Source organism: Lissotriton helveticus, chromosome 7 (genome assembly GCF_964261635.1).
Source record: "Lissotriton helveticus chromosome 7, aLisHel1.1, whole genome shotgun sequence".
Classification (NCBI taxonomy): domain Eukaryota; kingdom Metazoa; phylum Chordata; class Amphibia; order Caudata; family Salamandridae; genus Lissotriton; species Lissotriton helveticus.
In genome coordinates this window covers 1,159,898,901-1,159,920,286 of record NC_136068.1, presented here as the reverse complement: position 1 = coordinate 1,159,920,286, position 21,386 = coordinate 1,159,898,901, and positions in this window count along the sequence as shown.

Below are 21,386 nucleotides of genomic sequence, written 5' to 3'. Positions count from 1 at the left end.
CTACATCAAGTCTCTTTGAAGTTGCATCAAATGCAGTGAAGGGTGGTACTGCTGGAAAGTGAAGATTTTTTTTTACCCTGAGGTTGAGGGCAGAAATGGTGAGCCAGATAGGGATCCGTTTCAGCACCTGCTTTTTAGACCTGCTGATGTTAAGCAGCAGAAGGATCCGGCCCACTTGAAGCTCAGGTCACCCTCTAAAAAAGAAAAAAGCCCTTTGTTGACTTCACATGACCGCCTATTCTGGAACCCCTCCACGCCCTCAGATTTGTTTTTGATCTCCATTGATTTCAGTGGGTTCACCACTTAAAACATTGATCTCACCCACTGTAAAACTGAAACAGTTAGGAGCTATGACAATAGAATTGCTCTCTGTTGTATATCACCTTCTTTAGTTTGGATTACTATTTAGAATGTAGATTGATTGCAAATGAGAATTCTTTGTAGTTTATATTGGAGTGTGTGCCAGCAGTATCGTTGTAGCTGCTGGACAAGACAGACCTGTTTCCTGCAACTATTTAAGAAGTTCTTCCACTACGTTTGTATTGTGGTATTTATATACTACAATTTATTGGCGACGGCTTGGCGGACGAATTTTAAGAAAAAAATCACAATTCAACCTAATTGGAATTACCAAGATATGCCTTAATTACTAGACTCAATGCGGATATGGGTGTCAATGGAAGTTGCGGATAAAAAAAAAGACTTAGCGACTTGTGCGCAGTGTGGGACGTTGGTCCACTGCATTGAACAGAAAGAAACAATGAAAGCTACAGTTGACGAAATTCTACTGGATGGAAATCAGCACTGCGGAATCGGAAAGTAATGGAATAAAATTGCTAGGACTGGTCACAGTGAGTGTTAAAAATCCTTTTACGTTATTTGTTTATGCACAGTGTGGGACGTCTGTACACTGCGTCGCATATTATAAGAGAAAAAAGCTACGGATGGGAACTTACCACCGGCACTGTTTGAATTCAAGAGACGCGCATGAAGCACTGCGCGTCCTGTGTTCTGTACCGAATACCGTGACGTGATCGAAAGGGCGATATCAAAATGGAGGGAAGAGGATTCTAGGTCCATTCAGTTCCCCTGGACAGATACGCAATAATCAAAAATAGAATGGACACTGGTTTCTACAAAACCATTGGTTTGTACTTCGAAAACCCTCATAGACAACCTGATTTACAACGGTGCGGTATATCTTTTTATCCGCCTCACCAGGTGTCGTGGCGTATTCATAGGGTAATCGATTAACGTGCTGGGTGCCAGCCTCACCCGAGGCTACCTACGGTACAGGTAGAAGTGTCCAGAAATAGTGACAAAGGAGGTAAGAAAAATAGGTAAAAATAGTGGCTAGTTCAAAAATGTATTAATTTATTAGGAGGTAGGTTCTAGGCACTATGGGTAAAATTAGATCGATATGGAGGTAATCAAGTAACTGGATTACCGCATGTCTTTGAAAAATATGTCTACATGTTTCAGCTCTCTTGGCCCAGCCGGGTCTATGGAGCTTTCGTCAGGACAGGAACATATACGAAAAAACAAATAAGTAAAAAACTACCACAATTTGTGTAGTATTTGCTGATAAGTAACAATGACTTATACTCAGAATGCCAATGCTGTGGAGACAAAAACCAACAATATAGATTTTACATTTGGCTAAAAGGCTCAAGTTTGGGCAGGCACACATGTATCAGTGACATGGGGGGCACGTAAAGACTCCGTATTCGGGGTCACTACCATATAGGTGGTTGTAAAACTACAACGGGGAGGAAAGGAAATAGGAAAAGCAATCAGGTCTGGGTATATATATATACAGTCTGCGATACGTTTTCCGACAGCATAACTTTATACAGAGATCCCACTCATAAAACTCTCTCTCCTAAGTGTCAGAAGAGCGGTAAAGAGACACAGCCCACCAAAATGGTGAAACGCACTTACAAAGTCCTATACCTCGGTAGTTTAAGCTCTAAGTATTAACCACCAAGAACTCTGAAAATTAATAAAGTTACCTGTATTCAGCTTGATGATAGCTTCAACAGGGAACAGGGAGTCGCTTAGTGGTCTTTTGCTGTGAGGGTTACAAGCGAGTATCGCGTGTTAATCGCGCTGCTTGATCACTTACCGGATTGAAGGTTCTAGGATACGCTGCCATTCTTACCCACGTGGAACATCGTAGGATCCCTTGTGCTGACTCTGCCCCTGGCTATGGGCGTTGCTGTTGTGAGTCCGTTTTTATACAGAGAGACTCAAACACAAAAAAGGGATTAAAAATTGAACAGCGAACTACCTCTAAGATGTCCGCCTCCGTAACCAAAACTCGAGGGTTGTTTAATAGATGTTAATATCAATGTTTGTTTACTTATTATAAAAAGGTTTTTTTTTTTAAACATGTGTAGCCAAGGGAAATGTCCTCAGCCTGGACACGGGGTGTAAAAACTGTCAGTCCTGTTTAATGCAGGGGCTGGGACACAAAGAAGGGACTGTAGATTAAACAGGGTGCTACTTCTAAGATGGATGCCTCGGGTACCAAACTCGGGGATTATTTACCAAAACTTAATTTCCTTAATCGACAAATGTGCTTATTTTAAGTTTATTTAATCAAGATGTAATACCAAGGGAAGTGTCCTCAGCCTGAACAAGGGGTGTGAGTAAGTGAGGGCTATACATCACAGAGGGAGCGTAGTACGAGATTCAAGGCGCTTCTGTCTTTTAAGAAGTGGGAAGAGAAAGAGATCTTTACTGTGTAACAGTGAGACACAAAGTTGGGTTCAATAGAACTGATTCCAAGGGATATGATCGTTCATCCCCACAATATTCGTTCTAAGGCGGTCAACCCACCTTTGCTCCTTTTCAAAAAGGATCTGCTCAGCATTGTGGTCCTTGTTTTCTAACATTTCAAGGACAGTCCATCTCAGGTCGTCGCATGTGTGACCTGTTTCCACGAAGTGAGTACAAAGTTTGGTGGTATTCTTTTTGAGTCTCACATTACTCCTGTGTTCTCCTATGCGGAGTTTCACCTTCCGACAAGTCATACCTACATATTGTCGCAGGCAGGGGCAGGTTATCAGGTAAATTACGTGGGAGGAATTGCAATTCGTATGTTGCTTTTGAGTCCAAAACAAGGTGTCCGTTAGCTGTAGAGTCCACACCACTAAGACATGCGGTAATCCAGTTACTTGATTACCTCCATATCGATCTAATTTTACCCATAGTGCCTAGAACCTACCTCCTAATAAATTAATAAATTTTTGAACTAGCCACTATTTTTACCTATTTTTCTTACCTCCTTTGTCACTATTTCTGGACACTTCTACCTGTACCGGAGGTAGCCTCGGGTGAGGCTGGCACCCAGCACGTTAATCGATTACCCTATGAATACGCCACGACACCTGGTGAGGCGGATAAAAAGATATACCGCACCGTTGTAAATCAGGTTGTCTATGAGGGTTTTCGAAGTACAAACCAATGGTTTTGTAGAAACCAGTGTCCATTCTATTTTTGATTATTGCGTGATCGAAAGGGGCCTCGGTTTTGTGTATTCAGCGTCAGGTGCACTCATGTTGACCCTAGAAAGCAGCCATTTTGGTTATAAAAAAACTTCTGTGTGCCGTGTCACAATGTTGACACAGTTATTACTGATCTGTTAAGATTCCAATTACCGATGCTTGAAGGATATAACCAGAAAGAGGTGGGAATTTAGTTTTTTAGCATCTTCAAGCAATGCAAGCAATGCTAGTGACATTATTTAAAAAAAGGCAGAATTGTATTGAACCTCGCAGCATTAAACAACTTTAAATTGACTTCGCTTTATTTAGTAAGCTATGGCTCAACAAAATTTCACGATAAATCCCCCACATAATGTTTGGGTGTCTGGTCGTGAACCAACCATGAAGTGGGTGTAGTGGTAAGAGTATTTTGATCATTATATTTCAGCAATTGATGAAAATAAAAAAATGTCTTCTGAACAGAAGAAAATAATTATTTTATTATCTTTAGGTCCAATTGGGTTAAAAACTTACAATAGAATGCCTAAAAGTACTGTTACTGGTGATGCTAATGTCTTTCTGATCGCCTTACAAGATCTTGATAAATACTTTACTCTAAAGACTGTATTGTGGTGACAAGATACAAGTTCTTCCAACGGAACCAGCTTAAGGATGAAGCTGTAGATGATTATGTGGCGGAATGAAAAAAGTTAGCTAATGACTGCAAATTTGGCACTAACCATGATGATTTCATTAGAGATCAGTTAGTTATGCACTGCAATAATAATACTATCCAAGAAAGGTTATGGCTAAATGGAGATTCACCTCGAAGAAGTAGTCAACATTGTACGCAAAGCTGAAATGTCTGGAAGATGCGCAAATGAGTTACAACAACCAGACATAAGCGGAAATGGTGTGTGTAGGATTAATTCACGGAAATTTGAACGAAATAAAAAAATGGATTACAAATCTAAAAACAACTTTAATGAGAAATATAGTAATTCAGAATAGAGGTGTTACCATTGTGGCAGTGAAGAGCACTTGGCGAATAATAAGTTATGTCCAGCTATAAAACAAAAATGTACATATTGCGGTGTAATTGGCTATTTTGCAAAGTCTTTTCGTAAAAAGAATTTTAAAGTGAAATGGGTTCACGAGAACAAAAGTTCAAGTAGTAGTGAAAGTGATGCAGAGTTTGTAAGAAAAGGAAGTGTTATTAATTTACAAGAAAGGAAACTTGTTTTGAACATTGATGAAAAGAACACGAAAGGGAAACCAGAATGCAACATGTCTATTGGTGGAGTGAGAATTAATATTTATGCTGACTCTGTCTCTCCATTCACAATAGTAAATGGGGATTTTTGGAGGAGTAAATTCAGAGATAAAATAGGCGAACATCTGTCTCCTTCGGATACAAGTCCTGAAAGTTATACACGAGACAAAATTGACATGATATGCTATAGATGGTTGTCTTTCTCTTTCAAGGGAAGACGTGCACGTGGAAAACTATATGTAGCATAAAATGGACCATCTGTTTTAGGTTGGCATGACCTAGATAATCTTCATATCATATTGGCTCCAAATCGTGCTGAAAAAGTCTTGGTGATAGACGATTGTAGCTCTTTTGGCAAAGAAATAGAAAAAAAATGTCCACAAGTATTCAACCGTCAACTAGGTACACTTAAAGGGTTTGAACATGAGATTGTTCTTAAACAAGATGCGGCACCAGAAATACACAAAATGAGGATGATACCTATGGTTTTACGTGATGAAGTGGCAAAGGAACTGGAGAAACTTAAAGGATTGAATGTAATAGAACCTGTGGAGTCCTCCGACTGGATTTCTTCGGTTGTAGTTGCTTGACGTTCAAATGGTGAAACCAAGAAATCTCTGACCAAACTCATGAGACATTTCTTGGAGAAACAACATCATGAAACTGACTTTCAATGGACTGTCCTGGAAAAGCCTTTTATACCAGGGCATATAAGGGATGTGTCGAGGTACCTTTTCCTAAAAGAACAAAAATGGATTTACAAGCTTCGAACTGACACAGATGGATTGAACGATGATATTCCTTGGACCCTGTTATAGAGATCCAGGCTGGGGGGTTATTGTACCCCAGTATGAACTTAGGAGTATTAGATGATTATATACAGCAATTGAAATCCTCATCACAGATGATGCAATCCTCTCTCTAGTATTTCACACTGGCTCCACACGATAGTTGATTGGAGCTACAGTAGAAAAACTTTTTTGTCATGTATTTCGACATACATCCGAATACCATATATAGATAACATGAAAAGCGTCACATAAGATGTTATGACGTTATCATAATTATATCACATATGTGGGTGGGACTACTGTTGAATACCAGAAACAACACCTAGCTAAAGCATAGGACTTATACTTGCCATCACCATTACCACCCAATATATACCCTATGAACATATCTTTATATATCAAAATAATCACATGTTTATCATAGGAGTAGTGGATTCTGTATCACTATTATGGGTAATGGTTGGTTTTTTCCGCTCTTCCCCCCCCCCCGCTCCCCCTTTTGCTGGTATTCAGTGTGACTGAGTGTCCAGTTAGTAAGATGCACTAATATCAGAATAATGACATCATCCAGTTGTTCTTCTTGCTAAACTTTGTGCTAGAGTCATAACATTAAGTAAATCAATATTTAAAAATACCATACCCGTTCAACACGAATATAGGATCTATAGATCCCTGTTATGTAGCTCTACGATGCATAACTTGGTCATTAAGGATGTCATAACATGGGAACTACTAGAATGGGCGGCATGATATCATCCTGTAGTCCCTTGCGAGTGATCTCGCGAGATCTCGAGCACGAAAGATAGCGCTTTTCATTTCACAAAGAATTGAGGGCATGACTAATAAACCAGTGCTTGTCCTTACAAACTAACGGAATTAGGGACTCTTCCTGGTTTCTCCCACTGATTGTTGTAGCCAGTAGTTATTCATGCTAGTGGTAGGAACAGAACTACAATAATGTAGGTGATGACATCATTTGGTAGTCCAGAGCGTGATTTTATGCACGAATTCGAGCGCAAAGTAGTGCGCTGTATATTTCTCAATAAAACAGGGATAAAACATCAAATCCTATGCTATGCATCAAAAAGAAGGCATGGAGATATAAAGGGGAACTACATACCCGTTTTGGATTTTTCTTAATTTGATAACTAAGGCGGAGGGTTACAATACCAATACCCCCCGAAGACACTATGAAAGAGCAGTCCCTCTACGATTCTGTACCTCCCCCAAGACTCAGATGGGAGCTTGAGGTACCGACGGAGAGCTGAGTGTACAGAACCTTAATCATATTAATTCAGAGTCACATTACGGATTATACAGGCTGTTGGTATAGGCTGGAGACTAATTCTACTCCCACTGTGAACATGGAGTTAATCTTTTCAAATATAATTGTCGTGTTGGATGATTTGTCTGGGAGATTCTGAGGCTGGGCACACATAGTTTATGTGCTGGAGTCTCCTCATACGTTGTTCCCTAGATATAGGTAGATTTGGTAGACAGGAATAGTTTAGGGCACTCCAAAAGGCTGTGAAACTACGCTTTATGGTGCTCTCTCTTTCTGTTTTACTTCCTATATCTTTTAAATTGCGGGGCCTCGTAGAACCTGAGCAAGGTCCAGGTGAGGTGAGGTTAATTCCCCTACCATGAAGGGTGAGCATGAACAGGTTATATTTCTTATAAGTGTTTTTTGTGTAACACGTGGTTATAGGTGATAGACACAGTCATTTCATAATTAACTACTATACATTTTCCTCCATAGAATTCGTATTTCCTAATTGACATGGAGGGTTAATGTTTCCGGTTGTAACAGGTTGTATCGTACTCAACCGTTTTTCTTTTTCTTTACCTTTTCCACTTTGGTGGTGGTGGTGTTTTTGGTTTCATTATCACTAAGTGCAACTATTGTAAGAACAGAAGCCCTGATGAATGCTAAGGGATGAAATGCCCATTAGGCAGAAACATGTTGGCCCGTCATAGTACAGATATTTGTTGACTGTCTCTCTTGCACTGTTCTAGGTTTTTAATTAGGAGGTGCTGTTCGGCCGTAGAATAAAGTAAGAAGTAGGAGGACACTCCATCCTATTTTAAAGTCACTATTTATGTTGCGCTATTATTAACTTTACCATCAAAGATCAGCCATCAGAGACGGTTCATTTGTGTGGGTGGACCAAATCCTTTACCAGCAACAAATGGTGTGGCGCTTGATGTCCCAATGATCAGGGGACTAGCCTAACTCACACCTGGGTATGGCCAGATGATAGGACTGATCATTAAGTCAATGTGATGGTAACCCATTGCTAAATGTTTTGGATTTGTTGACCATTTTTGAATGATCTGTACTGTGTTGGTTTTTCCTATACACATAGTGTTCACCTTCTGGCCAAATACGCTGTCTCTATTTGATTCATACACTCCGAAATCCTGGTGATTGAGATGTGGGAGAGCAAGGGGCCCCTCGTCACATTCTGCAGGAGGGCTCCACCATTTTGTGTTGCGCCACTGGAGTCAATGTTCCAATATGTTAAAAGGATGACACAGTCAGTAAACACTCATCTGCTTTCATCTGCAGGTCACAAGCGCCAATGCAAGAGGTCAACTAAGGATTTCATTGTTTCAAGTTCAGTTTATTATGTACAAATAAAATGGGTTTTAACAATGCATTTTATTTACACCACATAGAAACATGAGCAGTGTAGAAGGCCCTACTAAAGAATTATATTATTTTGCTGCTAAAATATGAAGGCAGTTAACAGGTGGTGGTAGGGTCAAGTATGGCAAAAGTCTGGTAATAAGCATGGCCAAAGGAGGCTACTGCACTTAACCTTATTTTTAAAACAAAATGTCTAAACTCCTGTGATTAAACAGATTGCTGAGAAAGCTATTGCTTCTTCGAATTCCTCTTGCTAGAAGCAAGGCTGGCAGTAACTGCACCTCTTTTATTGCCAGCCTTGCTTCTGGTAAGCAAGGACTAGAAGTACAAAGTGCATGTTTACGCACTGCTTGCAGGTTTTCAAAATGCATAAATAAAAGGTATTGTGATTTACTATGCCAATAGTTCAAACTCTTCCAAATGCTTGTTCCTTTTTGCACCTGCTCTCACCCTCCTCTTGTGCTCCCGGCAAGGCCTACCCTACCCACGAGCAATGAAGGACGCCCCATGAGAAATAAAACATGCAATTTAAAAAGATGGAAACATTGAAATTAGTGTCCAGTTTTGAGATACCAAAAGATGTTTGCTCCCCTCCTGTATTTTGAGATGTTTTTCTCTTTTCCTTTTTTATATTAATTTACAGACGAACATGGAAAAATCCAACAGCTCTGCACTCGCATTATAAAGGTGAGACTGATTGGCTTTGCCAGTGCTTGTTTTTGGGTGACCTAAACTGCTTAACCTCCTGTAGCAGCTTTTGATGATTATTGGTTCATGATCTTTTACTTCAAATCAATTGAATATGCTGCTAATGTGTTATAATACTTTAACCATACAGCATGGGCATGTAGTAATATAAAATTGAGATGACATATTGTGAGTTATAGACCATGTTTACTGGAGATTCAGATTTGTTGATTGGTCTTTTTATTTCCTTGTGCTTTCTGGGAGAAATTACTCCTAAAATGATACGGCAATTTTTTGTTGTAACATTTCACCTCGGTTTTATTCAAGAAGAAAAACAGGGGCTGCATAAAAGGCTGAAGATGATTAGTTCACAGATATGACAAAACACGACAATTCGGTATTGACTCGGTTTAGTTAGTTCCCACTCTGTAGCCCAATACTGAGCAAACACATCCAAGTTGATAGTAAAAATTCGAATTAAACAAGGGTGCCATTACATTTATATGTTTTGAGACCGGGCAGTGACAATGGAACACAGTTGCATGATTATCAATGACTTAGCAGCACTGTCCCTCCCAGCTAGATTGTTGTCGACATTAGTCGCTCACTTCTAATATTTATGCTTTTTGCATTTTATTTAACGATGCCGAAGAGATACTTTATTACAGTCAAATTAAAAAGCAAAGGTTAATTTTCCAATTGCTGAAGTTGTTTTAAGTGGTTCAACTGCTCCCGACACAAAAATGTTAACGGTGCGAGTGTGACAGGAGTGATGTTTTGATGTTTCATTCACTAAAAGGCTTTCCCCATCAGCAAAAGTTTTTTAGTGGTATTCCTTTTCTAAAGTGTGTTTGTCGCCTCGTATTTCATCACAGTTGGGGTATAGCTCCATGGCTCAATGTGTGGATCTGACTTGCTTTTTTATTTATTTTTATAAATATTGTTATTGATACTTTTCCATATATTGCATGACTCATCAACTTCACGTTAAGTACATATACGATCAACAGGCAATACACATTCTTCATTGGGTTACTGAAAAATCGCCCCTCCTGCAGCATTGACACATTACTGCTTATGGACATGACATTTGATTTCCACTGGGTTTTTCTTGAACCCTCCTCATAGGGGACTGTTCAGTGGGTCCTCCCATATCCCGGGGCATTACTGCAATCTGTGTCCCCCCCTGTGTGTCTTGAAGCTCGAGCCCATTATACCTAATCCAGGGACACCAGATCTTAAAACAAGCATTTGCAGTGCATTAAGTCTCGCATTTGCGAGAGTTTAAGCTATTGGCACTATAAATGACAATGTCTTTTATTTATATGTTTTGATGATTAAATCATAAATAAAAGGCATTGTCATGTACAATGCTAATAGCTCAAACTCTTATAAATGGGAGACCTATTGAAAGAAGCGGCCGCCATTGTCCCGGGCTGCTTAGAAAGTGAATGCGCGCATGCCGCATTGAATGTTGCAGGAAAACATGTTGTGCCTGCAGTAGGAGAAGCTATTTAAATAAAATAGTGCTTATAGACTAAAAAAGACTCACTGTGTAACCACCAAAGTAAAAGGGGCAATCCTCATGGGAGGTTACGAATAAAAACAGCAGGGACTAACAAGCCTATTAAAGAATCAGAAGCCAGCATTTACAAAGGACAATGACCAATATAGCCGGAGAGTGGGGGCGCTTCTATTCCATACTCCAAGACAGCATGGCTTGCAGAGCAGTGCATGCGCTGCCCAGGTGTGATGGTTTTCACCTCTTCTCCATTAAGAGGGCTCCTAAATTTACAGTCGGGCCTTAGTATCAGACACAATCCATGTCTCAGTTTTATTCACTATTCATGGTCCAACAATTTAAATGCACCACAACATAATGGAGAAACAGCACAGTCTAGAAGCACAGTCTTGCAGTGTAAGGCCTTCTTCTTCAAGCTTTCCCTTAAGTGCTTCAGTCAGGGCCGGCGCTCCCCCAAAAGGAAACAGAAACAAGCATTAGAAATGCAATAGGTCTCGGATATATTTGAGTTAGAGGAAATGGCATTGTAAATGGCAATGTCTTTTCGCCATGTGTTATGGAGTGTATGTATGTAGTGTGTAATGGAATTATGTGGGTTGGACTGGAATTGTAGCAATGGTAGCATGCTGAGCTTTAGATGATTATGTTTAAAAGTAAAGTTTGCAATACTGCTATTGGTACAATAGTTAATTGTGGATTGGTTAACAATTGATGTGTGTAGTGATGGCTGTTGGTGTGCACTGACGGGTGGTGGTGTGTGCCTGGTAAAAGCGTGCAGTGACGGCTGGTGGTGTGTGTATGCCTGGTGAAAGTGTGCACTGATGGTTGGTGGTGTGTGTGTGCGCCTGGTGAAAGCGTGCAGTGACGGCTGGTGGTGTGTGTGAGCTTGGTGAAAATTTGGAGGGTGGAGTTGGAGGGTGGACAGTATTATACCTTTACTTGCACTTTGTTTGCTGTTGTAACCTGCACACGTGTCACTTTTTCCTCCTGTATTGCACAGTTTGCTACCTCTTGTATTTTTGTTTGCTCACAATTGTGACTTTTGCACCTTGTAACTTAACGTTTGCTGTTATACTTTGTTCACTTAGAGTTCGAGTTTGAGGGTAGAGTTTGATTTTGAGGGTAGAGTTTGATTTTGAGGATGGAGTTTGAGTTGGAGGGTGGAGTTTGAGTTGGAGGGTGGAGTTTGAGTTGGAGGGTGGAGTTTGAGTTGGAGGGTGGAGTTGGAGGGTGGACTTGGAAGGTGGACTTGGAGGGTGGACTTGGAGGGTGGAGTTTGAGGGGAGACTGAGTTTGAGGGTAGAGTTTGAGGGTAGACTTTGAGTTTGAGGGTAGACTTTGAGTTTGAGGGTAGAGTTGGAGTTTGAGGGTAGACTTTGAGTTTGAGGGTAGAGTTTGACGTATTGCTGGGACCAGTGTTCCTGTACTGCTGGGACCAGTGTTCCTGTACTGTGGGTTCCGTGTTCCTGTACTGTGTGTTCCGTGCTTCTTTACTGCTGGGACCAGTGCTCCTGTACTGCTGTCACTCGCTCTGCTGTCACTCACTCTGCTGTCACTCTCTCTGCTGTCACTCTCACTCTGCTGTGTCTCTCACTCGGCTGTCACTCTCACTCTGCTGTCACTCTCACTCTCACTCTGCTGTCACTCTCACTCTGCTGTCACTCTCACTCTGCTGTCACTCACTCTGCTGTCACTCTCACTCTGCTGTCGCTCTCACTCTGCTGTCACTCTGCAGTCACACTCACTCTGCACTCACTCTGCAGTCACACTCACTCTGCACTCACTCTGCAGTCACACTCACTCTGCACTCACTCTGCAGTCACACTCACTCTGCACTCACTCTGCAGTCACATTCACTCTGCACTCACTGCAGTCACACTCACTCTGCACTCACTCTGTAGTCACACTCACTCTGCACTCACTCTCACTCTGCACTCACCCTGCACTCACTCTCACTATGCACTCACTCTCACTATGCACTCACTCTCACTCTGCACTCACTCTCACTCTGCACTCACTCTGCACTCGCTCTCACTCTGCACTCGCTCTCACTCTGCACTCGCTCTCACTCTGCACTCAATCTCACTATGCACTCACTCTGCAGTCACACTCACTCTGCAGTCACACTCACTCTGCACTCACACTCACTCTGCACTCACACTCACTCTGCACCCACTCTCACTCTGCACTCACTCTCACTCTGCACTCACTCTGCAGTCACACTCACTCTGCACTCACTCTGCAGTCACACTCACTCGGCACTCACTCTGCAGTCACACTCACTCTGCACTCACTCTGCACTCACCCTGCACTCACTCTCATTCTGCACTCACTCTCACTCTGCACTCGCTCTCACTCTGCACTCACTCTCACTCTGCACTCACTCTCACTATGCACTCACTCTGCAGTTACACTCACTATGCACTCACTCTGCAGTCACACTCACTCTGCAGTCACACTCACTATGCAGTCACACTCACTCTGCAGTCACATTCACTCTGCACTCACTCTCACTCTGCACCCACTCTCACTCTGCACCCATTCTCACTCTGCACCCACTCTCACTCTGCACCCACTCTCACTCTGCACTCACTCTCACTCTGCACTCACTCTCACTCTGCACTCACTCTCACTCTGCACTCACTCTGCACTCACTCACTCTGCACTCACTCTGCACTCACTCACTCTGCACTCACTCTCACTATGCACTCACTCTGCAGTCACACTCACTCTGCACTCACTCACTCTGCACTCACTCTGCACTCATGCTGCACTCACTCTCACTCTGCACTCACTCTCACTCTGCACTCACTCTCACTCTGCACTCACTCTCACTCTGCACTCACTCTGCACTCACTCTCTCTGCACTCACTCTCACTATGCACTCACTCTGCAGTTACACTCACTATGCACTCACTCTGCAGTCACACTCACTCTGCAGTCACATTCACTCTGCAGTCACACTCACTCTGCACCCACTCTCACTCTGCACCCACTCTGCACCCACTCTCACTCTGCACCCACTCTCACTCACTCTTACTCTGTACTCACTCTCACTCTGCACACACTCTGCAATCACACTCTGCACTCACACTCTGCACTCACACTCTGACCTCTCATACACTGCACTCACTCTGCACTCACTCTGCACTCACACTCTGCACTCACAACCAGGAGGTAGGGAGTCTTCCACGCCCCTGCTTCCATCACAGCCTTAACTCGTCCCTAAGCCCTGAAACATGCCCAGCGTCATGTCACCTCACTGACATCCCCACACGCACCCATCTCACTCCCTCACCAGCACTTGTTTAATATTTTAATGAACGCGCCCCCGGACGAGATTCGGCGCCTGGCTGCAGACTTCCAGCGAGCACAGTTTACCGAAACAGTGCAAAGGTGAGGGAGGATGGAAGTGACAGAAAGGAGATGGAAGGCTGGCTGGAGGAGAGAAAGAGGGAGCTCTGGCAGGATACAGAGGGAGCTGCAGTGAGAGTGGGCCAATAAGGGCAGATAGTTTAGCATGAGCCTCTCAAAATATAAAGATATTTATAAAAACTATCTACAGAACTTTAATGGGCATTCGACATTATTATTTGGTGCCGTTCTAAACTGTTCTGACTCTTACAAACTAAACGTCCCTATTAAGCCACTAACACGACATAACTAGTGTACATTTGTTGTGATTACGTAGTCCCCAAAGAAAGTTTAGCAAATTAATTCGGCAGGTGGCACTGTACGGCTGGACCTTCCATGTTGTACACAGTTACATTGATATTCGCAGTTAGCAGTGCATGGTTTGTTGAAAGTTACTTTATGATTTCAAGTTGTACAAAGGAAGTGGATTGCTCCTTTAAACCGTAATCAGCCTGGTGTTTTTATGTGTATGTGCCTTGTTTCAGCCCATAATGGGATGGAGTGGAATAGATGACATCAGCAAAAAACAAGCTTTGGCAGGGAGCCAGCATGCGCGCACACACAGCTTTAGCTGGAGAGTGCTGAATGCGCGCCGATTACCGCTGCCCCTGACAGATGCTAATTGATGATATATGCCCTTCTGCTGCTCGTGTCCGCACGGAATATGCAGGAAGTGGAGCAACTCCACAGCCTATGGCCTATTGCGTGCTGACTTCTAAAAAGACAGGCATGCGAGGCCCAATTGCCATGCAGATGGCAAAAAACGAACACGAAAAATCACGAGCATTCAGGAATGTTTGGGTTGCTTCTCGGAGACCCTGATTATAGGACTCTTGGCTCCACCCACACTGCTTTGCAGTGTGTGACATAGGCCCGAGCCCTAAAAAGGACACCACTGTCACTATCCACTCTATTTTTGTATAGCTTTTTATCGTGCTCCCCGTCACCAACATGCTCAGGTCACAACTTAGTGAGGGTTGGCATGTACAACAGTAGGGCTGGGAAAAGTGAAGGGGGTCTGTGTATAGGACTCCACTCAAACTCTTACTAGTGCTCCTATTTGTGCCACAGTCCCAAGAAGCCCTTCCCCGCCAACCTCCTCCTCCACCCTTCCTTCCAAGTCACTTGCCTGGAGCTACAGTCCTCCTGGACCGTAGCGTTGGCTATATCGGTGTCCTGTTTCCTCGGGGGACTACCGGATACAAGCACGGTGTGTGTTGAGAACTTTTCCCTTCTCTGGTCCAGTCCGCTCCGCCGCCGTCCTCTTCCTGCAGGGCTCCTCCAGGCCGTGTCTGTCTCTGTTTGTCCTCTCCACTCCTTCGCGCTCCTTCCTACTGGCGTCCGCCTCGCTCCTCCTCCCGCAATTACTCAACCCGCCGCAGCTGTTCAAACCGTCGCTCTCCTTCCGCGGCGTCAGGTCTTCCCCCTTGCCGACTGCTGGCTTCCTTTTCGGATGGCGACCAGCCGGGTGCCATCTTGGAGGTCCCGTTCGCTCCGTTCTCGACCTTGTTCCAGCCCATATTACACCAGGCTTGACCTGAAAATGTTTAGTCAGAGGGGGGCCCATCCATGGCTTTAGGAGGATTTTGTGTTAGCAGTTACTCTCTTAGAACAGGATTGACTTTGATGTGGAGGGCCAGGCTGGGGGAGAGAGTCCTGTCGTACCACTGCCCCCCCACCCTTCCCGGTCCCCTTTGCCAACAAACCAAGAATTGAATGCATATAAATACATTTTCCAGAAAGACATTGGTGAATATAGGCACTTCTGCATCAAGATGGTCTAGGATAGCTGGAGAGCGTTGCTCAGTGAGTTTGTAGGCAGGAGTGAGACCACATTGGCAAGATTAAAAGACTGTTATCCTTTTGTCAACAATGGGTTCACACGCTGAGGCAGGGTGGGTTCCTAAATTGGCAATTGGTGTCCGAAATGGCAAAGCTGTCATTACCTTTTAGCAGAATGCTGCATTGTGCATTGAAGGTTTTGGTGCCCAACCCGCTTTATATTTTAAGTAGAGAGGGAGCCTACCCCTTATTGTCCGCCTGGTGTTTTATTGATGAGGTGGGATCCCACTCCGCGGTTTGCCACCGAAGCCTGAGCTGTTCTGGAAGTCTTCTCCGGGCCGCTCTCAGCACGACCCGGCAGTCAGGCAACCTTGCCTGGGGCAAGGAGCGCGTGGCCGGAAGTGGAGCCCTGCGTGTTGCAGCCCGCATGTAGGAGAAGCGAAGCAGAAGACCACCCCGCACTGGCAAGCCGTAGAGGTAAGTCCGGCGGGTGCCCACCCCGCCTTCGTGAATGCCGCATGGTGCGGCCGGAGCAGGATTTCAGGCGGGGCTCCTGTGAGCAAGAAGGAGCCCCGCGTGTTGCTGCGCCACAAAGAGTGACCGGGTGAAGAGGCGAGAGCCCCCTCTGCCATCGAGGCGACCAGCCGGTGGGCAGCGCAGAGTCCCCACAAGAGCCGGTGAGTGGGGTTGAGCGGGAACCTGCAGGTGGTTAAAGAGGCTTGCTGTATGTGGCCACGGGCTGATAATGCATGCAGCTGATGTAAGCGCGCCACGCTTGGACAGGAGATGTACACGCGTATGGTACAAGCAGAAGTTGTGATAACGCCGCGAGCCGTACGCGTCCACATCTCCTGTCTGTTAAGCTTCGGCACGCGTATGGCTTGCGGTGTTATTGCAACTCCTGCTCGCAGTCTGTGTCTTCCAGTTCTCCCAAGGTAGCCTCCCATTTCCTCCTCAGGGCCACTAGGTTGTCTGGGATGTTATTAATGACGCGTGCAGATGTGAGGCACTCCCGCTTTCAGCGCTGTTAATTTGTGAATCTGCTGTTAGTGATTTTAGCTGCTTTTAGTGATTTTAGCTGTGTGTGTTATTCATTTTAGTAGCGTTGCTCTCCTGGCTCTTTCTGCTTGCACATTGCACTTTCCGCCCACCGCAACAGGGCTTCTACCTCAGTCGCCTTCTGCCCCTCACCCCGGTCCACCACGGGCGTTCCCGTTTGTTGTGGAGGGTGCCAGCGATCTGCTGGTTCTTTCCTTCTGGTCTCTCCTGGGGGCGGAGCCAGTGGGTTAGCGCTCTAGTGCCCGCATACTATTTAAAAGCTGGCATTTCGCGTTGCGGACGCGTGCAGATTTGAGGCACTCGCCCTTGAAGCGCTGTTAATTTGTGAATCTGCTTTGTGATTTTAGCTGTGTGTATTATTAATTTTAGTAGCGTTACTCTCCTGACTCCTGGCTCTTACTGATTGCACATTGCTCTTTCCGCCCACCGCAACAGGGCTCCTACCTCAGTCGCCTTCTGCCCCTAACCCCGGTCCACTGTGGGCGTGCCCGTTTGTTGTGGAGGGTGCCAGGGACTTGCTGGTTCTTTCCTTCCGGTCTCTCCTGGGGGAGGAGCCAGTGGGTTAGCGCTTTAGCACCCGCATACTATTTAAAAGCATGGCATTCGAGTCGGGCATCAGGCGCGTCAAAGGCAAGCCTGCCTGCGCCCCTCCATGCCTGTTCCGCGGCCAGTGCCAGCCACACTGCTGGTTGCCCCCCCCGGTGCTCGTATTCACTGGTCCAGGACTCAATTACTTAAAGTGCGAAACAGGTGCTGCACTGCCCCAGCTATTCATGAGTTCCCGGGTCTCCGGTTCAATTTAAATGCGAATCATGTTTATTCGCATTTAAGTCAGACCACACAGCACCACCCTGGTATCCCCTACTTCCTTTTGCCCCTCAAAGGGGCAGATTATTTTCTCCCCCCCCCCCCCCCCCATTAAAGCCTGCCTACTCAACTGTAGATCCCTTCCTCACCATTCGGATGATATTTGGCGCTCACTCGAGATACACGCCTGGGACCTAATGTTTCTCACCGAAACATGAGTTAGGGATCTTTCTAATCTCAACCTCAATCTAGCTATCCCCAGTGACTATCGCTCTGCGTGGGTAAATCGAGCCAACAACAAGGCGGGATGTGGGTTTGCGGTGATCCTACGTTCTAGCTGGGAAATCTCATCTAAGAAACTCCCGAACATTGGTCCCCTAGAAGCGATGTATTTTAGTATCTCTATTGCTTCTAACATAGCCATGGATGGAATCATAATTTATAGACCTCCTAACTCCCCCGCCCCAGCTCCCACTAGAACTCTACAACATAGTGGCCGACTTGTCGCTTAAACATCCCCATTTTATGATCCATGGCGATTTTAACTTGCATCTGGATGATATTCTCTGCACAGAAACTGGCTAGCTTCTTTATACACTGGAAGGCCTTAATTTGATACAGCAAGTTAGCTGCCCCACCCATTGGGCCGGTCACACGCTGGACCTACTGTTTACTAACAATCCTAACCTGACCACAGCATCTCCTATTCCTCTAACGTGGTCTGGCCACTTTCTAATCCTGTTTAGTTTGGCAAAACCCTCTCGTTTGGGTAATCCTTCTATGGCCCGGGACTACAGCAGGAAATTGTTTAAAATCACTTGTGAGACCATGGCACCTGCTCTTTCCTGCACCCCCCTGCAGCTGGTGGGTGATTCGGAACTAGATGCGTCCAACTTTAACAGCTGACACTCCCCAGCCCTTGATACTGTCGCCCCCCTGCAACCCATTGTCTCCTCTAGACAAAAAACATCAGCTTCCCCGCATTGCGTGCCGGGAAAAGCCGCTGTAAGAAACTTGAGAGCAGCTGGAAATTATTTTATGGTCTTGAGGCTAAATTAATCTATATAGCCGCCATAAAGAATTTTCACAAACTTAAGCATGCAGCAATGAGATAGTACTTCATCAATAAAGTCAATACTGCTGGTAATTCAGCAAAAACACTTTTCAAAATAGTTAACGACTTCTCTAAGGCTTCACTAAGTTCCTCCCACGCAGGATCTCTGCAATGGACTATCGGATTTTTTTCACGATAAAATTCTGGACATCTACTCAACATTTGTCCCTACACCCTGCTTCCCTGTCCAAGACACTGAGGTAGTTAATAGTGATGCATTTACGCTCTTCCACCCAATCCCCACTGATACATCACTCCCAAAACTTTTCGTCTGTAAATCTGGCTCCCCAAAGGATCCCTGCCCGGCACAATCAATCAGCTTGTTAGCCCCCTTTATTGTTTCTCCTCTGAATCTGATCTGGAACTCTTCCCTGCGCTCTGGGATATTCCCTTCAACCTGGAAACAGGCCCTTTTAATACCAATTCTTTTTTTTTTTTACTTTGTTTATTGGCATTTCAACATATTACAATGTAAGAGTACGGCTGTACAGTCGATGGGTTAGCACCAAGAGCATAAAACATTCACAGCATATGACAATGGAAACATATTAGATCTACAACGGGCTAAGCAGCAGGGCAATCAGCATGGTTGGCCATCAGGGTGAGTACAGAGGGCCAGCATATGCTAGTGGGGGGGTCATGATACATTGCGTAACAATAGAAGGCAGGGGAATACGGTAGTAGTGCACAGGTATGAGTACGGCCCAATATCAATGACCCATGTCAGTTAGTAGAGCATGTTCATGGAGGTTATGTTAGTGCGTGTAAATGAGAGTCTACCACCTGTGACCGTACCTGGGGGAATGTGTATGTTACGTCGGGGCATCGGCATCGTCTCGAAGATCATTCCCAGTTTGGGCCAGTAGGTAGGCTGTTAGCGGACCCCATATGTCCCTCGGTCTGCTAGCAGTTGGAAGTAACTCAGCAAAGGTTGTTTGCTGCTCCTGACTATACGTCATGTCCGTAAGCCACTCCTTAAATTTCGGGGCGCTGCCACGACCCCATCTGCATGCCACCCGTCTTTTCGCAAGCAGCAGTGCAATATCTACGAATTTCCTACAAGTCGTGGGAATGTGTGGTGTGTGTCCTAGAAGTGTTAGTAATGGGTCGGTGTTTATGGTTATCCCGGTCATCGATTCAAGAGCACTCTGCACCTTCTGCCAGTAGGCTTGGACCGGGGGACATTCCCAATCAAGATGCAGAAAACCTGTATGTTCCGTGTGGCAACGCTTGTCATTGTCAGTCAATTGAAACCTAAATTTTTTCACCGGGGTATAATACAAGCGCTGTAGGAATTTGTAATGGATTATTTTTAGCCTACTACTGGCCGATATGCGGGCTGTGAGGGAGCAGCAGTATGACCACTGTTCATCAGTGAGTTCAATGGTAAGGTCAGAGGACCAGTGTTGGCGGGCCGGGATCTCCGTCACCGGGGCACATGACCTGACACCACGATACATGCCTGACACTAAGTGTGACCCATCTGGGGAGCAGAGCATAGAATGCAGAGGAGGCAGGGTCTCGGGTTCGTCCGGGAAAGCAGGCAGGATCTCCCTCATCCCCTGGCGTAACCGAATGTAGTAGAAGACCTCAAGCGGAGTGCGGCTGTGTGCGGCAAAAAAGAGGACTGCAGTTTTGAATCGCCCAGCCGTAAAAAGATCGCCCCAACATGTGATATGCAGTTTCCTACAGAGCTTCCGGAAGCCCTGCTCACATAGTAATCCAAGTTTAGGGTGATATGTCAAAGGCATCCGAGGGGAATAGAGCAAGGCACAGTCTAGTTTTTTAGCCAGTCGGTGCCAGGCTTCAATTGTACATGTGACGGAGGTATATGGTGTGGTTATATCCGACACAGGGCAATGTAGAAGCCCATTGAAGGGAAGAGGGTTAGCAATCCAGTCCTCCACTGCTAATTGTGGCATAAAAGGGGTGGGGATCATCCAATGAAATGCATAATGTGCTTGAGCGCACAGGTAGTAGACTTCAAAGTCAGGGATATCGAACCCCCCTCTGTCATACGGCTGAATCAGTACAGACCATTTCAGTCGCGGGTTTTTACCCCCCCAGAACAGACGACACAGTTCTGACTTCAATGTTTTAAAGAAGTAAGCGCCCGGATAGTATGGGATATTCAGAAAAAAGTAGAGGAAGCGAGGGAGTAACACCATTTTTATGAGTGACGCCCTTCCTGCCATAGAGAGGGGGAGGGAGATCCAGCGATCCACCTGGGCGGCGAGCTTCGTAATTGCCACACCATAGTTAGAGCGGAACGTCTCTCCTTTGTCACGCGAAATCTGGACTCCCAGGTATCGAAGTTCCGAGCGGCACCATTCCAGTGGATAATCAAGGGGGAAATCCACGACAGCATCCGTAAGCGGGAAAAATTGTGACTTAGCCCAGTTAATTTGTACCCCGGACATCCCGCCAAAAGTAATGAATTCTCGAAGTAAGGGGTTTAGGTGACATGCAGGGTCTTTGACAACCAGTGTAATATCATCAGCATATAGTGATACATCGATTTGACGTTGCAAGCATCAGAACACACTCTCTCGGTGCAGCTGGCGCAGCCTGCAGGCCAGGGGTTCAACAGCTATTGCGAACAGTGGAGGGGAAAGCGGGCACCCCTGGCGGGTGCCTCTGGAAAGGTCAATAGAATTTGAAAGTCGGCCATTAATCAGGACTTTCGCCGTCGGCCGCGTATAGAGTAACTGGACCCACAAGATGAACAATTTAGGAAATCCCATACGTGTCAGTACAGTGAACAAGTATGGCCATTCGACTGAGTCGAAGGCCTTAGTA